At 45.2% G+C, this 22,392-nt stretch overlaps 1 protein-coding gene across 6 annotated transcripts in view; it reads right to left on the reverse strand.

The window, feature by feature from the left end:
* Positions 1-22,392, reverse strand: part of STS (steroid sulfatase) — a 137,266-nt gene that overhangs the window by 89,462 nt on the left and 25,412 nt on the right. For 4 of the 6 annotated variants that reach the window (XM_074324093.1, XM_074324091.1, XM_019713344.2 and 1 more), the window contains exon 2: positions 11,487-11,615. The exons of 1 other annotated variant lie outside the window; for it this stretch is intronic. The gene's annotated coding sequence lies outside the window, so the exon portion shown is untranslated. Of the gene's footprint in view, positions 1-10,943; positions 11,104-11,486; positions 11,616-22,392 lie in introns of those variants that run through there. One more of the 6 variants, XM_074324094.1, reaches the window with a different exon arrangement.

The following is a 22,392-nucleotide window of genomic DNA, read 5'->3' on the forward strand; positions in this document are numbered from 1 at the left end:
GGGGAGCCCTGAGCAGAGCAGCCGTCTACCTCTGCCTGGTCTCCTGGCCTGCAGAGACTGAGAGGCAAGGTGTGGGTGTTGTTTCAAGTCACTGTCTGTTAGGAAACCACAGAAAATGAATACAGTGGGTTTCGATGTTAAACCAGATACTTTCCTGGCCAAAGCTAGAGAGCGCTTGGACGAGTGATTCTGGATTATAACTCTGAGTTTTCATAGCTCACGTATGAAAACAAAATTCTGCAGTGACCATCTCTGCACCTCATTCATTTTTTCATTCCATCGATAAGTATGTATTGAGCCAAACTCTATATGACACACTACGCAAGGCTTAGCACGATCCCCAGTGTTTCATAAAGGTCCTGCATGTACTGTCTGGATGGACCAAACTCAGAGCACCAAGGACAAAGGGAAGCTGGGTGAGCTGAATAATGGCCCCCCAAAATGTCCACGACCTAGTCCTCAGAACCTGTGAATATCTGAAGGCGCAAGAGGGAGAAGTTCCTGGCTTGTCAGATGGACCCAGTGTCACCACAAAGGTTCTCATTGGAAAGGACATGAGGAGACAGTGGAAGATGCTACTTCTGCGGGCCTCGAAGATGGAGGAAGGGACCGGGAGCCTAGGAGTGTGGGTGCCTCTAGAAGCTGGAAAAGTCAGGGAACAGACTCTCCTGAGAGTCCCCAGGGGGACCGGCTCCGCCGACATCTTGGTTTTTAGCCCCGTGAAATGCACTTTGGACTCTGACTGCCAGAACCGTAAGATGAAGAATTTATGTTGGTATAAGAGCACCGAGTGTGTGGTCATTTGTTAGAGGAACCCCATGAAGTAAATACAAGAAGGAAGGGACGAATAAAAGGTAGGAAGAAGGGAGGAAAGTAGGAAAGAAAGAAGAAAGGAAGTTAGGGAGGGTGGGAGGAAGGAGGTGGAGACAGCAGTTATTTTAGGTCCTCAGGAGTATCCAGGACTAGAAGAATATAGCAAATATGTCTGTTGGAAACAACAGGTGATTATCATTGTGATGGGTATAAGCGACCTCTCTGTACTATCAGTTGTATCTACCTGTGACTTTATAATTACTTCAAAGTAACATTTTAAAAAAACAGAAATTATGCCGTGAAACAAATAGTGAGCTGTCATTTCTATAGGTGATTCCTAGGAAATTCTAGAATCTCACACACACACACACACACACACACACAATTATAGAGGTTAGTGTGGGTGGAGAGATTATGGTATGTAATTTTGTGTGTGTGCTTTTCTGATTTTTGGATATTTTTTCTTAAATTAAGAGGTCTTACTTTTATGACCACAAGAAAAAGAAAAACGCATTTTAAAAACAAAACAAAATACAAAGGAACAAAGAGTAAGAAAATCTCAATAGCTTATGGAGACACACAGCTGAGTGACCACGTTTCGTTCACGCACATTTATACTGTATCGTAAGAAGAGCAGCAAACGCTGATCCCGACGTCACTGCTCATGAAGCAGGTGTCAGGTTTTACTATGATATAGAAGCGAGCAGTTCTCACTGGATTGGGTCCAGTTCAATAGCGGGTCCTATTTTCCCACTGTCCTAGGAACTCCAGGGGCCAGGAAACCATTCTTCTGCTGACACCCTCCCACCCCCTCCAATCACCTCAACACCTAGGGTTCAGGGGAACTGAGAAAATATTTGTCATGCATTCATCTGTGGACAGGTCATGTTTTTTAACAGATATGTGTAATCTTGGACCTGCCATACCTTACCTAGTAAACCATTCTTTCCACTGAGTTAGAGTATAATTCTTCAGTTACTTGCTAGATTCCTGATGGGGTTATAATTACGAATGAGTGGACAAAAATACAAGGAGGTCGACATACAAGTTCATGTGCACATAATGACCCTTCTTTTAGTGAAAGTCCAATTTGGGTTACAAACACTAAAGTGCTTTGAATTCTCAATGTTACTTTGTCCACTGACCCATCTGTCCTAAATGGTGAAATTTTCATATTGGAGTTTGGTTATTTCATCATTACCTACGAGACCTTTTTCCTGGCATCATTTAGGAGAAAAAATAAAATAAAAATTAACATGCATGAATGCAATCCAGAGGGAAAACTAAACTCAGTCCTTCCCCTGCCTGAAAGTGTTCAGAAGAGATGATTTTTTGACCGAACTGTTAAAAGGTAACCAACAGTCTCCAAACCACCACTTCCCAGGACTGCCGTCACCCGTATAGTTTGCACATATCATGGAAACGCTTGAAGACAATGCCAACAAAATTCATGCGTCAAATCCCAAGGGTGATTTCAGGGCAGCGAGCTTGTTGCTATTTTCTGAGTAAAAAAATGCAACTCCTGAGTAATGCCGAAAAATCAATTAGCAGTTCCTAAAATTGTGTTTCCTTAACATGAGGGAACGGGTGTAGTTTTTAATACAAGTTTTAAGCAATCAAAATGCATTACAGGAAAAGAACACCAATTTTCCTCCCAAACCTAAACAAATGAGTTATTTTCTCGGATCACCCCTGGGTCTGTATGACACAACAAATGAGCAAACAAACTCACAACCAAGTTTTGCAGAGTAACTTTGGTTAGCTCTTCTTTCAGCTTAGGATTTATTTTTTATACAATACAGGACACCCACGCCTACTACCGTGTTCCCCCCAAAATAAGACCAGGTCTTATATTAAGGTTTGCTCCAAAATATGCATTAGGACTTATGTTCAGGGGATGTCCTCCTGAAAAATCATGCTAGGGCTTATTTTCCGGTTAGGTCTTATTTTCGGGGAAACACGATATGTAATGCTCTTGACTTCTATAGTTTTCTGTTTGCTTGTAATGAAAATAACCTTCAGCTATTGATAAATGGGACAAGATCTTTCTATCAAGGTGTTAGGATGAAACATTTGAACCACTACTCATGTAGGTCTAGCGTGATTGACAATTAGTAACAACATCACCCGGCTGGAATGGAGACCATCGGCTGAAATGAGACAACTTGAATCGTCTCTGCAGAGAGGCCCATAGTTTTGAGGGTAAATGGCAGATGTACCAAAATGATCTCCAAATACCACTTGAAGTTCCAATAAAGAAATTTTAAAATCTAGTAACCCAGTGGGACAAAGGCAGATGGAGAGCAGATGAGAAATTTCCACAGGTTTTCAGAGAGTGGCTACTCGATGTTGGAAGGGTCCCTGAGTAAGCACCCAGACGAGGCCGAAAACTGAGTGCCTGAGGGGGCTTGGGACACCGTGCACCCCTGGGCCAGGGGCCTCCTCCTGTAATGGAGTCCCCATTCTCTGGAAGACAGGGTTTCTCTCTCTGCAGAAAGTGGATGGCCCCAAACAACAGGTAATCACAGCTAGAGGCCACAGATGTACAGACCAGTCAGCCATCAAGACAGACCTACAAGTTTGCATGGCAGTGAGCACATGGCTTTGAGCCAGCATTGCAGAATCTCCCTGTTTACTGCAAACAGAAGCTAAGGGCCACAATGCATTTGAAAGGAATCTCCAACAGGCAGGGAAGACAAAAGGACCCCCACTCCCCCCAAAAAATTAATCTAACATCAACCAATCAATAAGTAATGAATGCTTTGGAGAGAGTACATTTAGAGAACCGAACAGGGCTTTTGGAAAGGCAGCACACGGGAACAGATGAAGTCATTCAGCAAAATGCTGGGGAGATCGAGGGGCGACCTCTCAAAGGAACATGCAAGGAAAAGGCAAGGTGATGGGTGACGGGAGAAAAGCTACAAAATGGGGATATGATAAGCAGAGGTCCAACCTGAGGAATACAGAGAGAAAGCACGTGGGAGATAAACCACCAAATACTATGATGTGAGGGCATTGCGTCTTGGAAAAGAGGTGGTGACGTGGGGGCTCTTTCTCACGGGTTGTGGAAACACAAACTTGGACAGACTCAGGGAGCACATTTCACTGGCTATCAGGCGTCTCAAGTTTCACACTCTTTGAATCAGTGCTTCTGTTTGTTTCCAGATATTTATCCTACGAACCCCCTGAGAGACACACATGCATCGTTTATCAAAATATTGCTGCCAACATGAGTTAGACACTGGTGAAGCCAGAATTGGAAAAAGGTTAAATAAATGACAGACTACTATGCAGCCCTTAAAATTCTTCGTTTCGGAAGCACATCTTTCATGAAGAAAAGCTTCTGAGTATACTTTTAGGGTAGAAAAGGCAGACTCTGACATCAAGTAAAGGCAGCATGATTGCAAATTAAAAAAAACAACAACACATTTATATTTATATATCGATATGTGTGTTTTCTGTGGTGTGTATACAGACATGCATGTACATAACTGGAAAGAAAGATAATATCATTTTATTCGTCAAGCGTTTTGGGAGAGTGGGTCTACCAATGGTTTTATATGATTCTTTATACATTCTTGTAGTTATTAAATGTTCTACTTATTTTTCCAATCAGAAAAAAGCCTGCAAAGCACAAACCAATCATCTTCCTGCCAACGGAGACAGTCACAGTTAAATTTGCAAAGCCCTCAGATATGATAATTTGTACTAATGGGAGTAAAAAGAATATGAACCTGGGCTTCCCGTTGGCCTGAAGAGACCCTAATTGAGACAATTTCAATTTAATGAGCTCTGATTTTAAAATAATGATGTTCTATCTGAATCTGTGCAGCTGGCCCTTGTCGCATAATCAGAAAAAAATAAATAAAGAAGACTTCCTTTTTAGAGAAAGCTTTTGAAGTCCTTATACTTTAAGCACAGAGCGCACGGCAAATGTTTAACAAATCCTTGTTGCGCAGAACTGAATTAACAATTCCTCGCGGAAGGAAGCTCGGGTTAGAAATATGAGGCCCAGGAAAACACAGCCGCAGGCACAGCATAGCTCAAATGTCGTGTACCTGGCCTACCTTTCCCGTCTTCCCCAATAGGTCACAAGCTCGATTGATCACCTCATTGTTGGTACATTTTGCTGGGGAAAAAAATAAATAAATAACCACCAAAGTATCTGACTCAAAGAGAGAGCGACACGGTAGGAAGATGGTACGATTATTCCAAATGGAGAGCACGATGGGATTGAAAGGACGATGGTAATGTCGTGACTCTGGTGATCAGCCTTTGAGGGGTTGCCCGATTCAGAAACACTGCAAGCCTGCAGCCTAAGAGGGGCTCATGTGCAGCGTGTTACATTATATCACAGAGGGGGCTGTGAAACGCTCATAGTGGGACAGGTAGCATCGAAATCCATGTTCCAGGGCAAATGCACCTAACCTCCTGCACCGGTCCCTAAAACCACCTGGAACCCCTCCCCCACCCCTAATGCACCCCCCCCCCCAATTCACAGGTGGATCATGATCGAGAAGGATGCATTTGAAAACAAGCATGGATGGAAGCAGGGGATTGGGACACCAGGACATCAAATGGTAAATTTCCATTATGTCACCAAAATCAGAGTTGACTTTAAAAAAACTAGAGCTACAAAATAGTATCGCAGCATCGGTTAAAACAGCACCGTACCAAGCACCTATTATCAACTGATTATCACTTTCAAATTAGAAGTCCATGCCCCTACGTTATAAAATCAATCTAATTACAGACATTTCTATTTCTGTCTTCCAACATTTCATGCAGAAACATGACAAAGAATTTGAACCTGCTCTACGGTATGGATTATTCCCTCACTGACCTCAATGAAGATTTATTTTATACTTGAAATTATATCGTATACTCTCTTCCCACAGAAATCACTCCTGCAAGGAAGGTTTTAATAAGAGATTCCTATAGAAAAAAAAAAATCATCATAATCTGATTATATGTATAAAGGAAAATTTTGTTTCGGTCTATAAAGAAAAGAAAGGGTCCTTGCCTCTGCAGGAAGCTGGTGCTTTTCGCCCCTGTCCAGAATCCTAGGTTGATTAACTGGAGATGACCTTACACAGGTTTTAGGCTTCACCACATTTGGCAAAGAGGAAAATTGAGAAACGCCAGTTCAAGACCGTTCTTTACATCGGAGTCTAAGAGGCGAAACCAGATCAGAAAGGAGAGTTGGTTTTTTTCACTGAAATCCAAGGACTATCACTGACTATCAATATTCATACAACATTGGCACCGTTTTATAAAATTCAGTATTCCACGATTATTTAAGAAACGTAAGGCACTCGGTGTTCTTCAAACACAGTGGGGAGGGTTGTATGGTTCCTGCGCTCGTAGGGCTTGGAAAGAGTAAGAGTCACGTCATCAAAAGCAGAGAAAAGTCACATCTGGGATGGTGTGACACTGCCAACGGGACACGTGTGTGGAGCACGAAGCAGGCAGGTATCACCTAGCTGGAGGTCAAGTGCAAGAACAAGCTGAGCTGGGCAGAGGCCCCAAGGGGAAGACAAACTAGCTGGTAGGAGAGATCTCCTAAGACGAGGACATGCCCCAAGCGGGGAGCCAGCAGGGGCTCTGGGGGCTGGGAAGGTTGGCGGAGGCCTAACCGTGGAGAACTTCCCAGCCCTGGATCCATAATTCCATCTTCTCTCCAATGGGGAGTCATGGAGACGCTATCAGGGCCAGTGACAGATGAGCACCTGGGTTTTGGCCGCGGATGGTCGGAGAGGTCTTGATGGATGCAGACAGACGCTTCGGAGGCCCGTGTGGTCGACACGTGAGAGATGAACACAGCTCAGCCCAGGTGTGTCGGGTACAGATGGGGAGACAACAGACAGCTGAGATGCAGATGCAACGGAGCTTCAGGTGTTTCCACAGTAGCGAGGTTTGAATTTAAACGGGATGCCTTCCAAGATAACCCAAGTGTCTCTTTGTCGCTGTGAATCTCTGCGGTGAGACAGTAATGACGCTAAAGCAACTGTGGCTAAGACCCATTGTGGCCAGGGACAGAGCCGCCTCGGCCTTACGTCAACAACGGGACATCTTGCAGCCTCAGTGTTGTCTTTGGTTATAAAACAAGGCAGGCACAGAAATCAGCAGTTGCCACTGCTTTTCACCAGAGAATCTTCTGGCCAAGAGAAAGTCCAGTATACATGAAACTCAGCGTTGCTCTGCTACAAGTGGGTGGAATCAACTCAGACCATTCCTCCCAGGTCCAAGGAGGCTTCCAGTAGCAGCCGGAAGGGGCCTCGGCTTTCCAACAGGAACCATCTGTTAAGCATTGCCTATGGGGTCTAACAATCAAAGTGTTTCCAGTGAAATGGATGCTAAGATTGCAACGTAAGTGCCTGCCTGGCATGCGTCTGTAGATCTCTCCACTTAAATGAAATGCCTTATTCCTTAGGTGTTTTTACATGCTATTTTTTTAAACTGTAGAACAAAATAATTGCGCTAAATTCTGAAACCAGGCGATGCTTGTCAAGAACCAAAACGGGCTGTGTGATTCCTGCTTTAATGCACAGACCCCCCATACACACAGCACCTGCATTAACCCAGCTCGGACAAACCGTGCAGAGACAAACACGGCAATGGGAGTAGGGAATACACCAATGTTTATAAAAATCCCAAGACAACTCCCGCGATAGTATTCAGTGCCGGTTAAACTATCCTGTGAACCGTGTCTCAGGCAAAAGAAAGCAGGAGTTGGGAACGCGGGAAGGTCTGCAGGAACTGCCAATGACAAGTTCTGAATGCATCCCTTGCCAACGATCGACCATGCACTCAATACTCCAGGGAGAAGCTACACGGGACAGCAAGATGGGCCAGCTCCACCATTACTTTATAAATACCACCTAACCAAAACACAGGCCATTCATCCTCACCTTCACAGTCACAGGGATAAAACGTAGCCAAGTTCAAATCACAACCACGCAATATGGCAACCCACCACAAATGGGACCAGAATATGGGGAGTATCAGAGCCAACACAGGAACCCTGGATTCAGATAAAGGATGGAGACACAACACATGCCTCTTAGGAAGTGGTCCTGTGTGAAATTTTAAAAACAAAACCAATGGAAGCAGAACATCTCCTTAAACAGGAGAAACAGGATAAAATTTCACATGTTTTTTTTTTCTCTCAACTCTTTTGGGGGAAATTTTCAAACGCTCAAGAACCATATAACTTCACTCATATGTCGAATAGAAAACAGACTCAAGGAACGAACGAACGAACGAAAAATCTCATCGCACAGACAACAGTATTGTGGTTATTAGAGGGGAAGAAGTTTGGGGGAGGTAGAAAAGGGTCAAGGGGGTCCAATATATGGTGATGGAAGGGAAACTAGACTATGGATGGTGAGCACACAAGACAATATACAGATGACGTCTTACAAAATAGTATACTTGAAACCTAGTCTTATTAACCAAAATCACTCTAATAAATTTAATTTTTAAAAAAATCAAAATAGTTGAAAAACTAAAACTGAACACAGCTGTACCCCTTCTCTTAGGTTTACCAACTGTTTACATCTTGTCATAGGTATGTGTTTTCCTTCTCTGTCTCTCTGTATGTGAATATATGCGTGTGTATGCATCCATACAAACACGTACTTTTCTACATCAGAAGATTAAGAAAGGATAAGCGATGTGTTTGCATTTGTGCATGATGACGTTTCATAGGAAGTTGCATAAATGATGACACTTCACCCCCTGAAGAGTTTGGCAGGCGTCTCCTAAAACAAGGACATTTTCTTCTACAGTCATAATGTGAACACTTGTGTTGATTCAATCAACCGGTCTCCTAACCAGTCCCCAGATAATTGTAGGATCTGGTTCTTTTTTCTAATCCAGGATCCATTCAGAGTTCCAGTATTATTACAACGTTTCTCAGTCTTTTCAAACCTGGAACAGCCCTCTCGGACCTTTCTTTGATTTTCGTGACACTGACATTTTTGGGGAAGAATCCAGGTCAATGGTCTTCTACAATGTGGTCTGTTGTGGATGAGTCTGTTTCCGTTCTTGTGACCAAACTGAGCTTCAGCCTTGGTGGCAGGGCACACCCAGGCGTGTGGGTGTCCTTTTGCTTCCTCCTCTCAGAAGGTGCGTAACACCAAGGCACCCCACTCCTGGTCACTTGCTGAAGAGGACAGCTTCCAAACCACTCCATTTTATCTCTCAATTTACCTCTTACTGAACCTTGTTTCATTCATTGTCTCTAAGAAACAACACAGTCACCAGCAGTGTTTTGGTTGGGATTACCTTGACCCCCAAATGGGCTTATCATCATGGGTATTTGCTGCTGTGAATAGCCTCATGTAGCATCTCCAGTCTCCTGGAAAAAGCTTTTCATCATCATCAAAGCGTTAAAATAAGTTACCGTCCAGCCTAGTATATATTGAAGACTAAGGTGACTGACTGCTGGCAGGTCAAACAAAATGACATTTCATAAAAACAAAATGTCCTCTTTTTTGACTCTTTTTTTTCTTTCATAAGAAACCTTGAATATCTCTAAACCCTTTTTTGGAGGGGAACCCATTAGAAATAGCAGAGAAGAGATAAAAGTATTTCCTTGATTATCTGCAAAGCCTTCATCCTCTTTGGGAGAGGCAAAGAGCTTACTGTGCTGTAATCGAGAAACCTGCATTCTGAATCGAGACCGTCACTGGACACCCGGAGAATGGCTTGACATCGGTAAGATATGATGGATGTTGTTATTAGGTATTTAGGAACGGATATTGTAGTCCCCACTGAAAGACCCCCACTCCACGTGAGCTGGTTAAGAAAGGATAATGAAAGCTGTATTCGTTCACCGTGAATTAATCCTGAGCCTTTTCAGCCTCGTATTTTTCATGAGCTACCGAGTCTGTCCATGTCTTTCTAGCCGGGTCCAAAGACTGTCCATCTCCTCTCTAGACTAAAATGACCCCAAAAATAAATAAATAAATAAATAAATAAATAAATAAATAAATAAATAAAGCACACCAAGCTTTCTCTCTGCACAATGTACAGTTGTTTTCCAGAGGAATGAAAATAAAACTCCACTTAGCAGGCGCTTACGGGTCTGAAAGCTGGATCAGAAATCAAAGCCAGCTCTCGCATTAACAAGAACGATAGGAAATGCATTCTTCTCTAAACCCCTGGAAAAAGTTTGTTTCCGAAACAGAAGAGGAACACGCAATCCTTTTAAAGAACATCTTGCAGAAATCACAATAGGAAATGCATCTGGTAAGCAGCTCAGTATTAAGAGTGAATACAATAGAAACCGAAGGTTTAAGCCTCCAGAGAAGAACCCCCTGCTGCGGGGTTTAAATAGGAAAAAAGAAATCCTAAAAGATCATTGTCTTTTTGTTCTTTTTAACTCTTACTCTATTGCAGATCCCTCAAAGTAAAAGGCCACTGAATAGTCCAGGAAGAGACGATTAAGGAAAAGTCTGCAGTTGCACAGAGCAGGGATCCTGCACCTGGACGTGACGGCCATCAGGCCAGATGACTCTTCATAGTGGGGACTGTGCCAGGCGCCCAGGGAGGGGAAGCAGCAGCCCTGGCCTCCACCCACTGGATGCCAGGAGCAAAACCCCTCCAAAGTCATGGAACCCCACATGCCTCCGGACGTTGCCAAAATTCCCAGGGAGGGCAAAACTACTATCAGTAACGCAAGACCCCGCCCGAAGCTGCCTTGGAAGATCCTGAAATCTCCTGGCAACCTTGCTTCAGCTCCCATCACGTGGGCCAGCAGGATCTTCCGGGTATTCGTGCGTGTCCCCAAACAAAGGTCACCCTATGCTTTCCCAACCATCCTGGGTGCAGAGGTCAGTCAGCTACCTGAGGACACGAGGCCCGTGGGGTGGACAGCTAGGATCCACAGCTGGGGTCTCTCTGACACCTCGACATGCTTCCACCTTCGGGAACCTTTCTAGCCCAATGTGACCACTGTCGTCTCTGAAACCATCTCTGTGCCCATTCCTCTGAGTCTGCTGCTACAGGGGAACATGGACATAGTCTGATGCCAAACAGTGCCCACTGTGCCATCACAATGGCAGAATGTCACAGAGATGTGGCCTCTTCTGTAACAGAGATTCCCCAACACCACACTCACTCACCTACACCAGGGTGGGGTGGGGAAACTCCTCCAACGGGAAGTCAGCCTGCTCTGTCCCTCAGGTGGTGAGTCAGAAAAGCCATTGCAATCAACAGGGACACCAAGGGCCTCCCTATTCTGCCATGGGTTGGTGGCTTTGCTGATTCAACTAGAATCACGTCCAAGGTCCAGGCTATGCACGAAACCATTAAAAAAATCTCCACCCCTCCAAGTTGTCAAGTTGCCCACTTACATGTCATGTGATTTTGCTTATTAGTGCACTGCCCTCATGGGAAGCACAGCTGTTCTCTAGGAAAATGTGTTTGACCTCGTCGAGGCTCCCCTTCGGAAAGTGACCTCTGGTTGGCAAGTTCTTTCCGAACAAAAAAATGTACTGGGACAGCTCCAAATGCATGTTATTCCTTTAGAAACTCCCCAAACTGCACTGTACAGGTTACCAAATGCTGCTATTGAACTTGGTAGGTCAGGGTGAGGCAAACAGCCTGGTACTAGGCAGTGGTATTTCCAGAGAGAAGGTAGCCACGCGGGCGTTTCTGATACTTACACTGAGAAGAATCAGGAGACAGTCTCCGGCGTCGTACTCAAAAGATCTTAAGTTATGGAGACCACCATGTGCTGGTGCAGCAGGGAGACCTTCTCTCAGCAAAGACAGTTGGGGTACACCGGGCTCATCCTACAAATTAATTCAAAAGAAGAAGGACCAGGATAAGATCATGCTGAAATACTCAAATGAAATGAGCTTTTTTGCTCTTCCTGCGTGTTTCTTCTTGCCACTCTCTGCCTAATTCCCAGTCATCTTCAGATCTCAGCGGAGTTGCCACCACCTCAGAGAAGCCCCATCTGATCACCCAATATCAAGCCTTATTTCCCCATTGTTGACTATCATAGTACCTTCCCCCCCCCCTTGGTTGCCGTTAACTCTATTTGCAATAATATATTTATTTGGTTTCTTTGTGTTTTATATCTGTCCTTCCCACAGGCTCTGAAGATCAAGAGGGCAGAGTCCATTTGTCCCCCATAGCAAACGCTCAACAAATGTTTTCTTAATAGAGCTGGGGACATAAACTGCATCCCCCAGAACTGCCCTTCCCCCACCATCTGTTTTAGTAGCCAGGTAAGAATTGTTTGTTTACATTTTTAAATGATTGATAAAAGAGTATTTTGCCATATGTGAAAGGTACACGAATTCGTATTCTGTCATCCATAAACAAACTTTACTGGGACAGAGCCACATCCATGCGTTTACTGATTACTAAGGCTGCTTCTGTGGATAGCGTCAGAGCTGAGTAGTTGCAATAGGTGGTTTGCCTTGAAAAACTAAACATGTTTACTATCTGGCCCTTTACAGAAAGTTTCTCACGCTCTGTTATGCAGCCCCACACATGAAAACGAGCTCACAAAAAAGCCAAAAGGGTGGCTTTGAACCTACAAAAGAATACAGAGCGTGTTTAGTAGAGAAAAACTAGCATATGCCTTGAAACAATGTCCTAATGTCTAAATCTACTATTTATCCTTTGAAAACGTGAAGAATAATCCTGCTCGGCAGACAAGGATCGCAAGAAAACACCACGTAGGAGAAAAATGACTGTTGTATAGATTCCTATAAACATGGAGCTTGCTTATTGAATTTATGCTTCCAGCAACAATTTCTTAGGGTCAATCAGTGTCCCAGAAATGTTATTTTCCCCCCAGAGATGGCATTTGAAACTGTAATCAATCTTCCGGCATAGCTTTTCATGTTCGATTCCTGTTGGAATGCAATGGTGTGCTGCCAACGTGGATCCTTCACCTCCCACTGTGGGAACAGCAGACCCTCCGGGAAGGGTCACCTTCTCTGTCCCTTCACCGTGACCTGATCAGGCAACATTCTGCTCCTGTGGATGTGGATTTGAACAACGGGTCGACTCCCCTTGTGAGGCACGAATGATCCAATTCATCCCTTCCCTTTCTCTGGCCCACACTTTTTATTTCCAGAAAATAGGCTTTCAGATATCAGCATGGAACAGGTGCTCAAAAGACATTTTTCAAAATAATATTCATGGGGTTCTCAGCCAGGGGTGATTTTGTGTAACAGGGGTCATTTGGGAAGGTCTAGAGCCGTTTCTGGTGCTTGCGGTTGGGTGGGTACCACCGGCATCCAGTGGGTAGAGTCCAGAGGGGCTGCCAAATGTCCTACTATGCACAGGACAGCAGCCCCCACAAAGAAGCATCCATCCCAGAGACCCCCACCCCAAAGAATGAGCTGCAGTCACACGTCAGTAGAGCCAACGTTTTGAATCAGTGCATTAGACTATCAGTCTAATCATCATGAAAGTGGGTGTGATGACAGAGAAAGACAAACACGCTGAGGGCTGGGGGTGGGGTCACAGCCGGTTTGCTCAGCCCATCGTACAAAGCCAACTGTGAATGGTGGGTCCACTATTACGATGACAAACTGTGTGAAAATAAGTCTTGTTACGCAAAATTTATAATCCAAATTAGAATCACAGAATGAGACAGAGGAAGATTAAGAGGGTAAGCTTGCTCTATGATTAGGGATGTCTATTTTGACGAGTTTGTGAGGTCAGAAATAATAAGCATGCTTCATCACCTCTTTCGGTCTCTGTTTATGTATAATTGATGTACCGGTCACGTACTTGGCCTATTTCTTTTTCCATCCTCCTGATACCCTCTCCAATGGTACTCATTACATTGCTGAAAATAGGGACCTAAGGATGCAATGAGAGTCCACCCTTCCTGTTCTTGACTCCGAGAAACAAAAAAGCCCTGGGAACCCAAAATATTTTTGTAAAATTCATTATTTACAGCACAGAAAAACCCAACCTGAGCTGAGTGGAAGCCTTCGCCTTGTCTCAGCCCACCAGCATCAGCTGTCTGCTAGTATAGCGGAGCCTTAATCAACACGGGTGTCAGGGGCGCTTGACGCCCTGTGCAGTCGAAAATCCACGTAGAACTTTTGCCTCCCCAAAACGTAACAACCAATAGCCTTCTGTTGACCAGAAGGCTTCCCAGTAACATAGTCAATGCACACATATTGTGTATGTTATATGTATTATATACAATAGCCTTACAGGAAAGTAAGCTAGAAGAAAGAAAATGTTATTGAGAAAACCATAAGGAAGATTAAATACATTTACAGTACTGTCCGTACTTATTGGAAAAAAAATCCATGTATAAGTGGTCCCACGCGGTTCAAACCCACGTTGTTCAAGCATCAACTGTATTGTGTTAGTTTGTTGTGACATTAGGCTTAAGTGCACCAGGAAAATGTTTAAAGGAGTTCAAAATACCTCAGGAGCAACCGTGAGAAGAAGAGAAAGCATCTGCCATCAGAATAGCCCAGAAGCGTGGTTATTAAAACAAGCCCGATTGTGGTGTGCTCGGGACGACTCTTATGCCAAGAAGATGGTATAGGAAGATGGTAAAGAAATAGGAAAGGCAAGTTACCGGAATCCGGTTTCCCACAGAGTGACCCTCTGTCCCAGTATATTTGGTATTAAGAGGTTCCAGTTTTCAAACTGGGAGAGTCCAGGTAATTTGGAATGAGTCAGTCAGTCTGCTGACTCAGGAGACCTTGTAGAATGTTCCATGCAGAAGGAACCACAAAAGGCAAATCTGAGTATGCAGTACATTCAAAGAATTTAAGAAGCTAAAAGGAAATCCCGGGGGAAAAGTGTCTTCTGAACATGAAGACGCAGGGTACGGTATTGACGAATTTGCAGAGGGAACGTCATTGGTGGATGGTGTAGGGTGAGCCCACATGTCCAGTGTGAACTGAGGTCCCCATTCCCGCACCCCAAATGACTGTTGTGCTGATGGCTGACCAAACTTAGAGCTAAGTCTGTCTCTGGCAATTGCCTTCAGCCAAAGAAAGCCAAGGTGTTGTCATCTACACTTGTGGTAGGCCAAAGACAACGCCTGCTCCCCAAAGGTATGCCTCCTTGCCTTGAAGTGTGACACCGTTGAGAGCCCAATCCAGTTGCTGAGCGCCCTCTGAAATGGCTGAGGTCTTCATTGGGACAATATCATCAACTCCTACCTGCCTCTTATCCTTCTTTCCTGACCCCCCACAAATGTTGATCCCAAGAATTCACCCACCTCAAAACCCTCCTGAACACAGACCTTGTCCCAAAACCTATTTCCTCATATTCAACATAAGACCACAGCTGATAAAACTTCAGTCCTGAATATAGGTATATACAAATGCTGATCAAACAACCCCACGTTGCCGCCATGCTAAGATCCTAGAGATACCATAAGAGGCAACGGGAGAGAGGCCTTCAGGCTCAGGTTGATGGTCCTTGGGGGTGTCCACGCTTTGGGCAGAGGCAATACAGTGTGGTCAGTGACTGGAAAAACCAACAACCAAGATGGTAAACTCAATATATCTATTTACCATCATGCAAATACGAGGAGTTGTCTGAAGAAATCATTTCTGAGTAGTTCAAAACGAGGCTACCAATAGTGAACAAGCGGGGCTAGAAGAAAACCACAAAATAGTAGTTTCTGGTGTACCCTCTCACACACTTTTTGTGAAATGCAATGCTTTGTTTCCTTGTTCCTGAGTAAGCGATCATACGGCCTTTTGATCAAGGAATTGTGTGTTCCATAAAGAGCAAATACTCATCGTCTTCAACTGTATGTTTGCTACCCACTGATAAGCCTGATGTTAATATTAATGAACTTGTCAACAAGAGTGAAAAAAAAATCCCACAGGACAGAGGTTGGCAAACTCTGACCTGGGGGGCCTGGCCCCACCCACCATCCGTTTTGGTCACTAACGTGTTACTGGAACACAGCCATGCCCTTCCCTTACTTTATGGTCTGTGGCTACTTTTGATCTCCAATCCCAGAGCTGGCCACACAATCCGCGAAGCCACCACTGTGAACCGTGTGGACCGATACAGAAAACGTTTGCCAGAGCCCTGACCTACATGTGGTTAAAATGTGAGACCTGTTAATCGTTGCCTTCAACAGCAAGATTATGGCCGTTGGCTCAGTTAGAGAGAGACTGCTCAGAAAGAAGTCTGGGTCGACAAGCGAGAGAACAAGGAAAGAAGGTCAGTTTTCACATATGTCCTTGGAGAATCTTGCTGTTCGACCGTCATCACACGGCCAACTACTTACTACAGGATGGAGGAGCTATGGGGCCCTGATGGACCCTTTTCTCAAAGTCATTCAAGCACGCAGAGATCATGCACATACGTGACAGAACACGTATACATGGCTTTCATTTATTTTGAATTGGCTACTTAGAAACAGGAAGTACTCCGTGTAATGATGGTCCCCACTCATACAACTGGCCAGCATATTACCGTATAAATACACTCTACACTAATCATTGTAGCACTTGAGGTCTTCATGCATCCCACTGAGGATTTTGATTCATGCATCAAAATCCCGTACATTTTCTGCAGGAATATTCATGGGTTTGATTACTGCGTGTTACCCCCACCTGCTGAGTGCATCCTAGGAGATAAGGCAAAGGCACATATCTTCTTTCTAAAATATGCATGACTCTGAATGCCACGCCCCATCTGGTTCCAAGGGCTTCGAGAAGAAACCGTGGGTGTGTACCGAGAGATAGCATGCATCGAGAGCTGGTGTTCCCGAGGATTGTGGAAACACTGGGGACTGCAGCGGGGTGCGTGCGTAGATGTCACTGCATCCATGAAGGACATCTGGAATTATCACACCGCACCAGACAGGTGCCTCTGTAATTCACAGGGGCCCTTTCGTGCACAAGCACGTTTTTAACCGCCAATGTCAAAGGAGAAAGGGACAAAGACAATGCAGGGTTTCTCCACTGCACATGGTGGAGACCCTGCCATAGGGCTGGGTGTCTGGGTTCATTTCAAATCCACAATTGAAAATGCTAGGATTTTTAGTACTTGAGTCCGACGATAAAGCAGCCTTTATGGCTGCAATACGGCCGAGTGTGAATTTATGACACAGAACAAATTCCTAAAATCAGCTAACCATGGTAATGTTGATCCAATGAGGGAGAAGAATTACAAGCACAGAATCATCTTCCTTGCCATGAGGACAGCTTTCCATTGTGCCAGCAAATTTCACTTTGTTACGGGGGCCCCTTTCTGCCTTGCTCTGGATGGGAGAGTCATGACTCCTTTAATTTATACTAAGGGTATTATAATTTTCAAAGGGTTGGTGAATTGATTATTTCGCAGGGAAGGCTATTGGAAACATTTGATTATTTCCACGCATATGGTGCACGACGCAAACGTCTCCCTTTGCAAAACTGTGATGATGGTACAGTTAACACGCCCGGAACCCGGTGCCAGGTGCTGTAAGGAGCAAAAACTGTGGAATCAGGCACAGAGGGGTGTCAATTCTTGTTCTGTGAACCTTTACCTGTGTAATGACTTGGGCAACCTTGGTTGAGTGCTTTTGCCCCTCTGTGTCTTAGTTTTAGGGAGCATTTTCATCTCTCCCTAAGCCGACAGTGTGCTTCTCCCAGTGGAGGCCACACCTTTGCATATCTATTGTGCAAGACTGTGTATGAGGTCTGACAATTAAGTTCATGAACTCAGCCTAGAAAAAGTGCTAACTCATTGCTGACTATCACTATGGTCACCTTCGAAGTACTGCCCTTGGGAAGCTGTGCACTGATGCCAGTGCCTAGTCCACCCTTCAAAGCAATTTTGGAACTCTTTTTCTGGAATGGCCATCAGAGCTGTCATCATATTACCCTTGATGTCCTGAATGTCATCCAAATGTCTTCCTTTCAATATTTCCTTTATCTTCAGGTAAAGAAAGAAGTCATTGGGGGCCAGATCAGGTGAGTAGGGAGGGTGTTCCAATACAGTTATTTGTTTACTGGCTAAAAACTCCCTCACAGACAGTGCCATGTGAGCTGGTGCATTGTCGTGATGCAAGAGCCATGAATTGTTGGTGAAAAGTTCAGGTCGTCTAACTTTTTCACGCAGCCTTTTCAGCACTTCCAAATAGTAAACTTGCTTAACTGTTTGTCCAGCTGGGACACATTCATAACGAATAATCCCTCTGGTATCAAAAAAGGTTAGCAACATCGTTGCAACAACTTCCCACACTTATCTGTCAGAACTCGTATATCAGCAGCCAGATGTGGGAGGGGTCTCCCTCCATGTTTGCTGGATTCACGGCTTCCATTAGCTGTGCAATGAGTTCTGGAGGTTTCTCCAGGGGAAGGAACTATGAATGGCGTTAACATAATCATAAGTGTAACACAGAATTGGAAATGAAGACCTGTGCAAAGTATTTCTTACAAATAGCAACCTCAATAAAAACTGTGAAGGTTAAAAAAAAAAAAAAAAAATGGAGGAAGATATGCAGCCTATATATGCTTTCGGTTGCCAGAAATCCTGGGTGTTCCTTGGCCTAGAGATACATCACACCAGGCTCTGTCTCCATGGTCACTTGGAGTGGTCCCTTTGTGACTTCACCTTCCTTCCCAAGCGTCTGTCTACGCATCTTCTTATAAGGACATCGGCCATATTGGGTTAGGGGTCCACCCTTCTCTAGTATAAGCGCACCTTAACTTTACCAATTACACCTGCGACTGTTCTCCTCCAAAACAAGGTTACGTTATGACTTTCTGGGAGTCGGATGTTTTGGGGGAACTACTATGCAACCAATGGCATGTAGCCTTCTTTAAAAAAGGTTGGGTGGCTTGTCCCTAGTTCACCCTCCTAGATAGAGCACAGGGAGGTCGGGAAAGGAAAGAGGGCTACAGCTGATCCAGAACTAAGCTTCTTTTGTCATGGCTGGGGGGCGTCACAGAGTTCTGCATTTCTATTGCTTCTCCAAGCAGCACCCACAAATCCAGCTCAGGGAGCTTATTACGAGCCATAGGCACTCACTGTTGTTCAAAGCACGTCCCTGCCCAATTCTCCACCCATCACTCCAGGAACAGGTTGGGTTTCACAAAAGACTCCCTTGCTCACAGGTAAAAGGACCTGAGAGGTTCAAGGTCAGAGCTAATGCCAGAATGCATTTCCACGCCGTCATGTACACGAGCGGAGATGTAGTTTAGAGTCACGCCAGGACAAGGAATCTCCACCCCACGGGGCTTGTTCAGGGGAAGCCTGGCATTGGACACTTGGGGCCACATTATCGGCGCTGAGCCCACTAAAGCACACCCAGACTCACTGGCTTTACCTGGCCTCTCTTCATCTCTCTCGGTAAGGGTTCTGGTGCCCACCCGCTATGGGCTGAGCTGCCAGGTTCTGTCCCACGAAAGACGCCACAAAACCATAGTCAACTTTATGGATGGATGAGTAAAGCCAATATGGCAAAACACTGACAATGATCCAATCGACAATCCTCTCTCCGTATACCCTTCAAATCTGAGATGTGTGTATGGGGGAAAAATTGTCATAAGAAGTTGAGGACAGTTGTAGAAAACAGAATCAAGGTATACGAAGTTAATATAGTTTTTTTTTTTTTTTAAGGCCATAGCTCAGCTGTGACCACGAGATTTCTGAAAGTGTGGTGACTTTCAAGCCCCACAGCAGCTCAATAAACAAGCTGACAGTGTCACCAGCATGGGGCAAGCCGGTGTTTGGACAGGTGTGTGCTGGCGACGTTAGGTGTGTGTGTTGGCCCGTCAGCCATGGCCAACGGGACGTGGGCCAGACAACTGGATCCGTGCCCACCAGTGGGTTTCTGAAGAGTCCTATCCTTGCTTAGCACATGACCTCCATGTGTTAATGATGACACCCTGGGGAAAGTGACCTTGTCAGACGGCTCCGTACAAGTGTCGCTCACATTGTTCACCCTTACCCTTTCTTGGCATGGCCTCGCCTTACTAACGGGTATTTCCGTGACGACACTGTCAACAAGTGGGGCTCGATGGCACCCTGGGACCCAAGAGTTGGCAGACCCGTCTTCCCACTCGTAACATGTTATGCTAGAAATGATTATGTATTGAATGCATGCATGTATGATGTATGTAGAACTTGAAAAGCATAAAGGGTTATACACACCACTTTGGATTTGTGGCTTTTCCATCGAATAGAGGTCCATAATCTTTGGGTGGCAGGTATATCAACACTGCCAACTAAATCATGAAGGTTTTCCAAGATGGACAATGAACGTCCCCTTCTCTGGGGGTTGGACTAGGGCGCAGGGAAGCAGGCCACCAAGGAAAACACATCGGCTGTCGTCTTTCCTTGATGGTAACGGGCTGACGAGTGGTATCTGATTTACAGGGACGGTCTGTCAACTTTTGAGCATGGGTTTTAAAATGTGATTTACAGGCAGATTCATAATTACTTGCTTTCAGTGTCAAATCATTCATCTTGGGTAGCTGGAGGGATTTATGGCGCGTGCTGGCTCTCTCAGGAGAAGACTTTTATAAATGACCTGATACGTGATAAACAACCCCTCCCCCCTCCCAGAGAGTAGCATTCGTTAAATTAACACCTGGTTTTACAGCCACTAAAAAAAACTCAGGATATTTGATCTCAGATTTTTAGCTTGGGCGCTTCGGAGAGTATGGGTGTCCTAAGTTACAGGGCTGCCTCGGGGATGTCTGAGTAATGCCATCTAGGAATTCAGATCCAAAAACCCCAAGTAAGAAGTGAAAGGATGGTGATGACCTCACCCAACGTCACACAGGAATGCAGCTGACCCCGCAGCCAAAGTCCAGGTCTTTGGACCCCAGATGTGTGGTATCCACGTGACACCACGTTACCTTGCTCCGCAGAGTGAATCTGGCGACCTGTTGAGACACAGCCCGCCAGCTGTGACAACAAAGGGTAACTGACCCCCAGTGCGTTGTGTTTGTCAGGAAGTGATTTTTAACAAGTGGGGACATTGAGTTCTCCTGCTGTTTCATCACCAGTTGGTTTCAGAAACCAGATACTTGGGGCGGAATTCCTGTGCCATCCAGGCAGTTGGCATGAAGCGAGAGGTACCCAGAGGTCAGGCAGGTCGGTCAGAGTTAGCACCAGAAGAGATGAAGACAAGATGCCAGAGGCTGGAGGGAAATGAGGAAAGGGCCACAAGCTAAGCCGGAAAAGGCAAGGCAACAGATTTTCCCCTTCAGACTTCCAGAAGGGACACCTTGATTTCTAGGACTTCAAAATGTGGCAAAAGTCCGTGCTTCCAACATATAGGCAGAATGCCCACACCATTCCTCAGTTATGAAAAGACTGATAGGCCTAAAAAGTCGAGAGTTCTGAGACATGGTAGCAATTCTTATACAGTTCATTTATCCAAGAATCACCGACTGAGAACGTATGTATCAGGCAAAGGGGATACAAAGACTCGTCCGTCAGTGGTTCTCTCTGCAAGGAGTTCACGTCTTACATTCAAATCATAACTGCATTGTGTGTTATGTGCAATAGTCAAAACACATACAAATTGTACCCTCATCACTGCCCTGGCATATACAGATCAAAGAATGACAGATTTGCCCCTAGGAAGGGGCCTCATCCTTCAGTGGGATTTCCCTGAGGTGACTGGATTTTCTGTTTCCCTTACACTCATCCCTTGGGAAAAAAGACCCGAGTTGCACTCTGAGGGTGGGATTTGGAAGGTAACTCGTGGTCTTTGTGAAAGAGAAGCAGGTCAGGCTGCTGCTGACCCGAGGACAAGTGTGACAAAAGTGCGTAGAGAGTGTTTGGACGGGGCAAAGGGCAGAGTGAGAGGGGGCAGTCAGTCTGGACGCGATGGAAGACAGCTTCCCCGGGACGGAAGCTGTGCAGTGGGCCGCTGTGGGAGGTGAGGCTGCAAGACTCAAACGAAAATAGAGTTTGGAAGCATTGCAGGGTGAGAAGCAAGAGGCCCTAAAGTAAGACGAGGTTAGGTTTCCAGAGAAAAATAAGCCATGTTGTGGGAAAATCCCTCTCACAGAGGGAAAATGGGTTCGACTTTGACTGCATGGTGTTTTGAAGGAAATGAGACCGGGGCCAAGCCTGGGTTCCTGGTCTTCGGACTGGGGTTCGCCCGCTCCTAGAGACACACAAAGACTTGTGGACGAGTACACAGGAAGGACACGCTCGAAGGAAATCAGATTCCTGACTTTCAATGTCCATTTGTGATCTGCTCCAAAAGTGTGTCTCCCGGGCACACACACACCTCTCTGAGTCAACCTTCTTCCCTCTGCACAAAAGGCGTCCCTCTCACTCCAGCTCTTCCACTGGAAATCACTCTGGGATAGAAGATCCTTTGGGGTGCCTTGGGGATAATCTGAAATCTTGGGTACCAATGAGATGCTGGTTAACTGGGCCAGCGGTGAGTGACTCTGGGACCAGACTGGCTGGAGAGTTACCAGGGAAAAAATGGACACGGGTCCAAAGCGTCAGTAGAAAACCCAGTTTCGGGGAATATCTGGAGGGAAAGGAGATGAACTTAAAGACCTAATAGAACCAGGTAAATACAGAAACTGTGGGTGAGTGAAGAGGTAAGACAGGCACATGGAAAGAAAACTTTCATGAACTTCCACC

The sequence above is a fragment of the Rhinolophus sinicus genome, chromosome X, assembly GCF_036562045.2.
Source record: "Rhinolophus sinicus isolate RSC01 chromosome X, ASM3656204v1, whole genome shotgun sequence".
Lineage (NCBI taxonomy): Eukaryota > Metazoa > Chordata > Mammalia > Chiroptera > Rhinolophidae > Rhinolophus > Rhinolophus sinicus.